The 11,375-nt window shown below is 52.7% G+C and overlaps 2 non-coding genes across 2 annotated transcripts; one reads left to right on the plus strand and one right to left on the minus strand.

Moving 5' to 3' along the window:
- The first annotated feature begins 842 nt into the window (after positions 1 to 842).
- On the plus strand, positions 843 to 914 carry TRNAQ-CUG (transfer RNA glutamine (anticodon CUG)). Its single transcript has one exon. It is a non-coding gene; the product is annotated as a tRNA-Gln (tRNA).
- A 4,348-nt stretch (positions 915 to 5,262) lies between these two features.
- TRNAQ-CUG (transfer RNA glutamine (anticodon CUG)) lies at positions 5,263 to 5,334 on the minus strand. Its single transcript has one exon. It is a non-coding gene; the product is annotated as a tRNA-Gln (tRNA).
- Positions 5,335 to 11,375: the final 6,041 nt, after the last annotated feature.

Genomic DNA, 11,375 nt, shown 5'->3' on the forward strand with positions numbered 1-11,375 from the left:
GTTAGTGTACATGTTTTAAATCCGTGCAGTTTCCGGGTCGTGATATATTGAGAAGGTGGAATGGAATTGACTTGGCCAAGCTCTCAGAAGAGAGTCTGTGGCTGTATAATTGTCAGGGCCCTGCCTCGTGGCCTCCACGGTGGGCGGTTGATTTTGAGACACCGCAGGCGAGTATGGTCTGGTTGGTCGGAGTGTTTGATATAAACGTTAAACACGGTTGATAACTTTGTATCGTGAATGTAACAACTATGCGTTTGTTGTAAGAAAGAATTACAACGACCACAACAAAACCCCCAGAGGTGCATGAAGAAGAAAAGGAAAGCTCCCCCGCCTCCCCACCCCGCTCCACTGCGGACACACCGTCGTATATATGACGTGGAGGAGGCGGTGGCGGCTTTGGGACGTGCTGGGTGCTGCGCGGCCAAGGGACCCAGGAAGTCCCAAGTCCCGCCCTGACAACCGTCTGCCCTCTCTGGGCCATGGGAAAAGTGAGAAGGCAACGAAGAGGAAAGCAAGGCTACTGTTTGCAGAAATGTCACCTCAGGACAGGAGACTCTGGTAAACTGAGGCGGAATAGGCGGCTTAGGAGGGAGGCGTCAAGGGCTCCTCTTCCCGGGCCCAAAGCCCAAGAGTGGATCTCACCTCCTTTTCCGAGGTGCGAGTGAAGTGAGGAGAAGTCAATCAAAGGAGGGGGGCGCAGAGAGAAAGCGAGGCGGTCGGCCACGCACGCAGCTCCACTGTCCCGGGAAGGGAAGCCTTGGGAGTGTGCGCGGGAGCCGCGGGCGCCCGGGGAGGACTCACCCGCCCGCTCTGGCGAGCGCGGAAGGCGCGGCTCCCGCGGGGGTTCCATGGTGTAATGGTGAGCACTCTGGACTCTGAATCCAGCGATCCGAGTTCAAATCTCGGTGGGACCTTGCCCTTCCCTTCAGGATGACGGCCACTTTTTACTCTTCAAACGGCTGCTCCCGGTCCCTCCCCCCTCCCGCTCCTGCCGCCGCGTACCCCGCGATCTCCCGCCTCCTCCGCGGGAGTCGGGGTCCCGGACACCGGGTTCTGTGCGGGCGCGTCCACACGGACAGGGCCGGCGTGGCGGGGTCCCTCCCAGCCTGCGGTGCCCCCGCTGGCCCCGCGCAGCTCTGCCAGTCGCGGCGCCTCGGAGGCCCCGGCCCCGCCGCCCAGGGTCCCGGCGACCGAGCCAGGGCCAGCCCCTCGGCAGGGTCACCCTCGGGCCTCGGGGCCAAAGGCAGAGGCGGCGTCCGCTCCGTCCCGCACCACGAGGGGCCCCCGCGCGGCCCGTCTTGTCTTCGGACCCGCGGGCTCCTGGTGGGAGAGAGAGGGGTCCGCGGGAGACGCGGGGAGGGAGGCGGCGGCCGGCGCGGCCCTCGGCCAGGGTGTCTGGGTTTCGGGGTCGACGCTTCGAGACCCGGCCTGGAGGCGCCGTCTTTTCTTTAAACGACCCGTTTCATTCAGAGTGTTCATTTATTCTAAGTCTGACGCACTCAGGCTGCGGTCAGAACGTCCAGCTCCTAAGTCCCCGCGGGACGCTCAAGGCCGCTGTCACACTCGACTTCGGAGCCCGACCCCCGGGGGTCTCCTCCCTCCGCCCCCAGCTGCGCCGGAACCAGGACTCCGGGCCGCGGAGCCCGGCGTCGGTGGAGACCAGGGGTCCCCAAGCGCCGGCCGCCCCGGCCCGGGCTCCTCCGGGGCCGCGGGTGAGCCGAGCGCGGGCAGCTCCGAGGCGCGGGCCCGCGGGCTCCCCGTGCGTCCTGCCGCCCCCTGGCTCCGCGGAGAAGACGCCCGAGGCCGGCAGCGGGCGGAGGCGCGCCCCAGCTCTCCCGCCCCGTGGGCACGCGCGGGGCGGGGCGACCGCGGGCCTCCCGCGCTGCGGACGGCGTCCTCCTCCGGGCGCCTTTCGCTCAGAAGCTCCTCGACCAGGGCTCTGGGGCACAGCAGGGCTGACGGCCTCAAGGCTGGGGAAGTCCGTTAGGCACTCTAAAAACCCAAGCTTTCCCGTCAGTAAGGCACTGAGAGTTGGCTTCGGTCTTGGTTCGGATATTCCCCTTTTGAGCAAGGAGACCTCCCGCTGCCGGGGAGAAGAGAGGTTCACGGCTCTTGTCCATCGAACCGGATCCGTCCGTAGGACGTGCGACCTCTGCTTTCAACGTCCTGAACGCTCCCTCGGCATCCTGTGCTTTTCAGTCGGTTTTCTTTGGACGCGCCCTTGTGTCCCGCCCGCACCCCGCCGCCGCCGCCGCCGCCGCCGCCGCCGCCGCCGCCGCCAGCCCAGCGCGGGTCTCGGTAGCTTCTGCGGCCGAGCGGGTCTGTGGGCGCCGGCCACGAGGGGGCGCGATCGTCCACCCCGCCTCGGTCCCCGCCTTTTCTCTTTGGCCGGGGAGTTTCTGTCCGCCAGGACGTTCGGGATCAGAAGCGAGGGTGAGGGAGGTAGGAGAACAGACACGTCCTGGGAAAGGGGTCGGCCAAATGCCCACGACTCCCAACACCGGATCTGGGGTTTTCTTCTAGAGTGTAGTTCAATATCCCAGCATTTTCGGATAAGGAAAAAATTAAAATTACTTCTGACAGTGGGGGGGAAAAGCGTTATTTACAATTCCTACTGCCGTTTAAGGAGGCAGGATATTAATGAAACTTCCTAATTTGGCAGGCCACGGAAGCATGGCAGGTGCAAGTTGGAGGCTGAGAGCTCGCTCCTGCTGTCGGCCTAATAAGAGAGGGCCTGAAACAGAAGAGATGGTGGGGGAGAGGAAGCTGGAGGCCGACATATGAAGAGGCTGCTTTGGGGTGGGGATGATGGATGGGATGGTATCTAGGGAATTGGCTAGCAACGGTCGTAAGGTGTGGAAGCAAGACATCAGGCACGGCAGCTGACACTCAAGAAACGAAGTTTGAGGAAAGAGTCGATATTGAAAGGGCAGAAGACGGGCAAGGAAGGCTGCCCAGCTGCAGCCTTTCGCAAGCCGGGCAGACGGGAAACTGGTCACGGCTCCTCCCAAGACTTCCTACGGTACGTTCCACAGGCAGGATATCCCGGCAGGACTCAGGTCCGACTGTTCCGACCCGCGCGGCCTCTAGGTGCAAGATGCCCTGGACGCGAGGAGAGAGTCATCTCACTACACGGAGACAAGCACCATATGTATCCTGCTAAACGGAAAGGAAACCTCACTGTAGCAGCCGTGGGTAGCATTCCACCTCGCACCAGCAGACGACGGTGTGCACCTCCGCGTCGCCCACAACTCTTACATCCTGGAGGAACAACAGTCCCTGGGAACACCCACAACGCAAAACAAACGGCCTCGCAAGACGAGAAGCTCTCGCGAGTCAGCGCGCGCACAAACAGGCGGTGCTTCCATAAACGAAGCAACAACACACACCCAAATTGCAGGTCACGTACTCCTCGCGCTACGTCGTTTCGACTACACCACTCCTGTTTCGCCACCACGCGAAACACCACGAACGCTTCTGAACGTCGCTCAACCGACAGTGAACTACTAAAACCTAGAAAACAAGGCGAACTCAGCACCCCACTGCCGCAAATTGTGCAATCGACTTCCCCCCATTGGGGGAAAATCGCAAGAATCAGCATATCCCGAGCATGAGGGATAAGCTTTTCTCTGAAAAAAATAAAACCACTTTCGCGATTATGGTATTTTCTCTACTAGACAAGTATGACAACAGAATCGTCCTCCCCGCCACACCCTCAGAAGCCTTGCACTGTACACACACAGTAACTTTGCTCCCCGAGCCGCCCTAGCCCTTCCACACTGCTGGCACACGCACTTTCAAGCAGCAGCCCTGCACTCGGTCCCAAAGCACGCGAGATCATATTGTGTTTAAGCAGATGCCGAAACAGCAGCCCCTGAGCTGCCATATCTGCATAGGACACGCCCTGTCCGTGACGCGGCGGCGGCGGCGGCGGCGGAGTGCGGGCGGGACACAAGGGCGCGTCCAAAGAAAACCGACTGAAAAGCACAGGATGCCGAGGGAGCGTTCAGGACGTTGAAAGCAGAGGTCGCACGTCCTACGGACGGATCCGGTTCGATGGACAAGAGCCGTGAACCTCTCTTCTCCCCGGCAGCGGGAGGTCTCCTTGCTCAAAAGGGGAATATCCGAACCAAGACCGAAGCCAACTCTCAGTGCCTTACTGACGGGAAAGCTTGGGTTTTTAGAGTGCCTAACGGACTTCCCCAGCCTTGAGGCCGTCAGCCCTGCTGTGCCCCAGAGCCCTGGTCGAGGAGCTTCTGAGCGAAAGGCGCCCGGAGGAGGACGCCGTCCGCAGCGCGGGAGGCCCGCGGTCGCCCCGCCCCGCGCGTGCCCACGGGGCGGGAGAGCTGGGGCGCGCCTCCGCCCGCTGCCGGCCTCGGGCGTCTTCTCCGCGGAGCCAGGGGGCGGCAGGACGCACGGGGAGCCCGCGGGCCCGCGCCTCGGAGCTGCCCGCGCTCGGCTCACCCGCGGCCCCGGAGGAGCCCGGGCCGGGGCGGCCGGCGCTTGGGGACCCCTGGTCTCCACCGACGCCGGGCTCCGCGGCCCGGAGTCCTGGTTCCGGCGCAGCTGGGGGCGGAGGGAGGAGACCCCCGGGGGTCGGGCTCCGAAGTCGAGTGTGACAGCGGCCTTGAGCGTCCCGCGGGGACTTAGGAGCTGGACGTTCTGACCGCAGCCTGAGTGCGTCAGACTTAGAATAAATGAACACTCTGAATGAAACGGGTCGTTTAAAGAAAAGACGGCGCCTCCAGGCCGGGTCTCGAAGCGTCGACCCCGAAACCCAGACACCCTGGCCGAGGGCCGCGCCGGCCGCCGCCTCCCTCCCCGCGTCTCCCGCGGACCCCTCTCTCTCCCACCAGGAGCCCGCGGGTCCGAAGACAAGACGGGCCGCGCGGGGGCCCCTCGTGGTGCGGGACGGAGCGGACGCCGCCTCTGCCTTTGGCCCCGAGGCCCGAGGGTGACCCTGCCGAGGGGCTGGCCCTGGCTCGGTCGCCGGGACCCTGGGCGGCGGGGCCGGGGCCTCCGAGGCGCCGCGACTGGCAGAGCTGCGCGGGGCCAGCGGGGGCACCGCAGGCTGGGAGGGACCCCGCCACGCCGGCCCTGTCCGTGTGGACGCGCCCGCACAGAACCCGGTGTCCGGGACCCCGACTCCCGCGGAGGAGGCGGGAGATCGCGGGGTACGCGGCGGCAGGAGCGGGAGGGGGGAGGGACCGGGAGCAGCCGTTTGAAGAGTAAAAAGTGGCCGTCATCCTGAAGGGAAGGGCAAGGTCCCACCGAGATTTGAACTCGGATCGCTGGATTCAGAGTCCAGAGTGCTCACCATTACACCATGGAACCCCCGCGGGAGCCGCGCCTTCCGCGCTCGCCAGAGCGGGCGGGTGAGTCCTCCCCGGGCGCCCGCGGCTCCCGCGCACACTCCCAAGGCTTCCCTTCCCGGGACAGTGGAGCTGCGTGCGTGGCCGACCGCCTCGCTTTCTCTCTGCGCCCCCCTCCTTTGATTGACTTCTCCTCACTTCACTCGCACCTCGGAAAAGGAGGTGAGATCCACTCTTGGGCTTTGGGCCCGGGAAGAGGAGCCCTTGACGCCTCCCTCCTAAGCCGCCTATTCCGCCTCAGTTTACCAGAGTCTCCTGTCCTGAGGTGACATTTCTGCAAACAGTAGCCTTGCTTTCCTCTTCGTTGCCTTCTCACTTTTCCCATGGCCCAGAGAGGGCAGACGGTTGTCAGGGCGGGACTTGGGACTTCCTGGGTCCCTTGGCCGCGCAGCACCCAGCACGTCCCAAAGCCGCCACCGCCTCCTCCACGTCATATATACGACGGTGTGTCCGCAGTGGAGCGGGGTGGGGAGGCGGGGGAGCTTTCCTTTTCTTCTTCATGCACCTCTGGGGGTTTTGTTGTGGTCGTTGTAATTCTTTCTTACAACAAACGCATAGTTGTTACATTCACGATACAAAGTTATCAACCGTGTTTAACGTTTATATCAAACACTCCGACCAACCAGACCATACTCGCCTGCGGTGTCTCAAAATCAACCGCCCACCGTGGAGGCCACGAGGCAGGGCCCTGACAATTATACAGCCACAGACTCTCTTCTGAGAGCTTGGCCAAGTCAATTCCATTCCACCTTCTCAATATATCACGACCCGGAAACTGCACGGATTTAAAACATGTACACTAACAGGGCACCCAAGAGCACTCCTCACTGGGTCATAGGGGATGTGGACCCAAGTTGTCTTAACAGTACATACAGTATTTATGTACACAAAATACCACCACACTACATATTTACATGTGTAAGAAATGTAAATTCATATTATATCTCAAAATCATAATCTGTGTATTCCATTTTCCCCTTTATTTCTTCATTGTGTCCCAAAGCCGTCTCTTCCCTGATCCAATACACGGAACAGAAAAATTAGCATTAACAGGAAAAGAAAGAAAAGAAGCTGCTGGCCCAGTGTTGCTGGAAGGTGTATTTTGTCCCAAGCGACTGGGTGAGAGTTGAATCAAGGAGAAAGGAGGCAAAGGAGCTACTCTTCTTATGGAGAGGAAGTTGTTCTTCTCCTCAAAGTGTGAGGGGATGCCAAAATGTCCTCCTGGAAAACCAAGAAGTTGAGCAGCAACAAAAAACACAGAGCACTCCTCCAGGAGAACTTGAAGGTCAGTCAAGGTTTATGACTGCAAGGAACAGAAATGGACTCTGGCCGACGGTAAGCAGAAAAAGAATCTGTTTTCTGTTTGAAAGGATGTTCAGAGGTCACACAGAATGAAGGGCCAGGAAACCCAGAGAACCGAGAACCGGGCTCAGACAAGGGGCAGGGAGAGAATCAAATGAGGGTAGAACCATGACGGGTGGAGAGACTGTCCTTGAGGGGCGAAAGCATCTCTCCTAAGTTTACATCAAGTCCTCCAGCTTCACTTTTTAAGGCTTCAGGAAAAGGGCAGGTTTAGTTTTCAATGATTGCAAATGGAAATGATGGAAAAAAATGGAAAACATTATTTTGGAGATTTGTTATTTCAGATATTTCAGGAGACTAGATGAATTCAGGATCCAGTCCAGATTACAGCTATAAAACAACAATTTCAAAGATGATTAATGGAGCCAGAATCTAATATTCATGAATGTGTATTTTAGTCTGTATTGAAACATAATTTTTCTCTCTAAAATTACCCTCCATTTTACCAAGCTCAGCCAAATGAAGAATAACTGGGTTGTAAAATAAGTTTAGTTTTAATAAATTTGGCCCAATTATATACATAAGTACAGCAAGAATAGCAATTGATCCTATCGGCTCTTTTAAATCTGTTTGGCTGGAACTTCTTATAAGGAATCTCAGATTGAAGTTTAAAGGCTTCTCAAGGCTAAGAAAGCCAGACCAAGCACTTGTCATCAGATTCCGTGTGCAGTACTTACAGGTTTGGGTGAATTCCCCTCTTCACATGGTCCCCAAAATATTGAGGTTCCTTGTACCTGCCAGAGGGAGTGACATTCTTTACTTGACCTTCCCAGGTTTCTGGGAACCCATAAGCAAGGGACCAGGCCAATATTTCCAAGTGTCTTTATGCCAGGAAGTCAATCTTTGTTTCTCAAAAGCTGTTTGGTCATATCTGAGCCCCTATGTTTTCTCAAATATGACGTTCCAGTCAAAGCCTTGGAATTATAACCAGTGTTTCCAATTGTGTCCTGTTATAAGAAGGACAGGTTCTTATTGAACTTATGCAAATAATTATAAAGCCACGAAAAGAAGAATACTTAGTCATCAGGAGTTTTTAAATTCTGGAGGGATCAGATAGGGAGAAAAAGACAAACATTTCAGTTTTGCTTACAAATGTATAATCTCATCAAATTGCTATAAGTTTTACTTAGCATAAGAGAAAAGACGAAAAGATTTCCTTAAAGCTGAGAAAACAAAATGCAAATCATTTTTAAAAATTAGCACGATTTTAAACACAAAGTCATAAAGTTATAATTATCCCTATCAGTTTACTTAGTTTTATGTAACCAATGCTTGATTTTCTGGCGGCAGTTTCATAAGGCCATCAGTTTTCCCATTAGAGTTCTGCAATGTTTTACCCAGTTTAGTTTTATTATCTGAAACTTTATCAGAAACCTGTGTTCTAGAGTAAGCCCCAGAATCCTTTCCGTGAATTTCTTTAAAGATGAAACGTATTTGTAAAAACATCAGAGTAAAATAACAACTGTCTGTAAATAATAAAAGACTTAAAAATGGCAATTGACAAAGAAACTTGGCTATTTTTGGTGACACATGACATTCCGAGACAACAACCAGAATTATGGCTGACAGTCAGGACAGGTCAGAATTTTAGTAACTTTATACAATTTTTAAAACATTTGCATCAATGACATTTACCCATGTAATATCATAGGTCCCTATGAAACGATGTTTACTTATCCCTTTAACCACAGTGACAGTTAAAGAATTTTAGGTGAATGCAGAGAATGAAATATTTGTAAGAACAACCCTAGTGTCTGTGATTAAGGACCCGACAAAAGCAACATAGGAAATTTATTTTGATGAAACATAAAATCTTTATCCTTTTGCATCTATTTAGTTTACCCGTTCTCAACAGTTATATTTACATCGTCTACAAAAACCTCATGAGACATTAAACAAAGTCAGCTGTTACTCTAAGTTATTACTCTTGTTGACAAATTTTGTAACAGAGAGAACATGAGCTCATTTGATGAGTAAACCCAGGCTGTATGTCTGCATTACATCCACGGCTGATAACTCTGAGAACATGTCTATTTTAAATCAAACCAGCAAACTTAAACAGGCTTTTATTTACCAAAGTTCACTTTATATCCTGTTAAATAGCTTTGTCTTTTAGAAGGTTCTGTATGTTAATTAAAGACCGTGTTCCGTTATAAGAGATTTTGAATCCTCTCTTTGAAGGGTGACCCCTCAGGTGGACTCATCTGAAGCAGAGGTTCCCCAGAGTGGCCATTATAATTCCAAATTATCTCAAAAGTTTACCTATTTTCAGTTGTTTAGTTTCAGATCGGCATTTTGGGGGAGTTGAAGTGGCAAATCTCAGTGAGAGAAGAGAAAGAAGCAGCAGGCTTGGCTTCTGCCCTGGCATGTTTAATCATTTAATTATTTTTCTCTTAAAGAGGCAGTAAAATATTTCTTATTTTCTCCAGAAGCATCAAAAGATTAAAATAGGCTTCCTGTTGTAGCTGGCTTGTTCCGATTGCATGTATCTGTTTGAGTAAACTGAAAGTGCCTCATTTTGGCCATTGTAAAGTGAGATCTCCTCTACATGTTCGATTCGCAGAGCCTGAAGGGTGGGTTTATGAGCTCTTGCAATATCAGGCAAGGGACACGTTCCCCAGCGACACATAATGTTTATTCCCACAACAGAATCTATAATACAATCCAGCAAAACAGATGTAATTGTTTTACAGAAGGTCTATTTACATATACCAACGTTGACAAACCTTTATCTTAAATTTTTCAACTCTTGTACCCCTAATTATAACTTATATTAGAATTTCATTCACCAGTTTTGGTATGACAATATTATGTAGGGAATGCATTCTCAGCTAGGCATAATATTTATTCCCTAAAAACATCCAGGCAAAGTTGACATAACCTCCTCATATCATATTAGGGTAAACACTTTAATCTTTATACTTGTACCAACCTGAGCAGCCTAATTGTTGCCCCAAACAAGTGTTGATAGGTTTCTCGCTGTGATTTCTGCCTACTGACTTTTAAAAATTTTTTCAAACTGGAATAAATAGAACAGGTTTGTCTGATATTCTTTAAGGTTGGGGGCCAATAGGGGGTCCCTTTAGCCCATCCAACCTTAGGCAGTGTTTTAGTAAAAGCTTCCTTTTGACTGTATTTGTGTCTCTTCTATTCACCCTACTCTTTCTTTTTAATGACTAAAGATTGCCATCCTGTTGGAGTGAGTTCTGTCACTCTTCCCTTCTTCACTTCTCTTTGTTAACTTGATGTTCCCATCTGCATCTGTGAGACCACAAGAAGAAGCTGAGACCCCAAGTTTGATTACGTTTTTAGAGATTAGTCGTTGTATTTTCCTTTTAATTTGGCCTTTCCATAGGTACCAATAAAACAGCGCTTTATGAAGAGAGCTCTCTAAAAGTTTTCTAACTTAAGGATCCATTGTTTGGCCATTTTCTCTCCAGAATTTAAAGAATATTGTGGTCAAGCAGTGTCACGAAAGAATATCACTCCTTTCAGACATTGGCTTATAACTATAATTAGACCATCTACTCAGAATTAACCCCAATGAGCTCTGCTTGGCGACAGACAGCATGTTTCCCATTCCAATACACAGAGACGGACAAACACTCAGATCCAGACACAGGAAAACCAGACACCAGTGAACCAGTTCCCAGATGGAGGGTAGAAAGTCCTACAACTGTTCCCACTCCAAATGCGCGCCCAGACGGCCCCTCCGTGAATGGAAAGGACCCGAGATGGCCCTTCCATGAATGGAGGGGACCCCAAAAGAGGGGAAGGAAGTTCATGGGCATCTCTGAGGCAACTTACTCTACTTCAGAGTCCATCGACTTCCCACAAGGAAGAAGAAGCAAACAAACCAATCTAGAACCTGTTTCCTTGCCATAAGAAAATGGGCCTAGGGTCAGTGGCTCCGAGGCAGATGGAAAGTACTGGGGGCAGTCCCTAGGGCAAATGACCTAGGTGGCTGCAGGACTGCTTCCCAGGAAATCCCAGTTGGCCTGGGGCCATGGACCCATGGGCAAGAGCCTTCTGGTTGGCTCATCAGATTTTACCACCTACAAACATAGGTTCTTTACCCGCCACACAAGAGGGGCCCAATAAAAACTGGAGCACCAGGCTTATGGCAAGGAAAGGGTTTTTATTTCGGGTGACATGAGCCAGGAGATGAGAGCGAGCCCTCACATTTGTCTCATTTCATCTCATCTCACCGAAAGAGGGGAGGAGAGGGGCTTTTAAAGTTTTGTGAGGATTGTGGCTGCTTGTAGATGGTGGGGGGACTCAGTAGCCTTGCTGGTCGGAACTTTCCCACCAGCCTGCATTCGGCCTGGGGACACTGTTTGCAGGGAGGAGGAGGAGATGATAGGGAACCCAGGTGGTTTGTCTCCATGGTGGATAGAGTATTCTGGAGCCAGGGAGTAAGCGGGGAAAGAGTGCTTTGGTTTTAGCCCCACATATGCTGGGTTTAAGGTAGGGGAACTGATATCAGGCTGGCATCAGCAGGTCACCATACATGTGCCAGAATTCTGCTACAATAGCTCCTTGGGGATATTCTCACAGAAATCTCCATTAAAAATCTTATAATCTATGGTTCGACTCTTTGCATGTTTAAATGGTCTCTTCTGTGCCACCTTAGGAAATGTG

This window comes from Equus caballus, chromosome 5 (assembly GCF_041296265.1).
Source record: "Equus caballus isolate H_3958 breed thoroughbred chromosome 5, TB-T2T, whole genome shotgun sequence".
NCBI classification, from domain to species: Eukaryota; Metazoa; Chordata; class Mammalia; order Perissodactyla; family Equidae; genus Equus; species Equus caballus.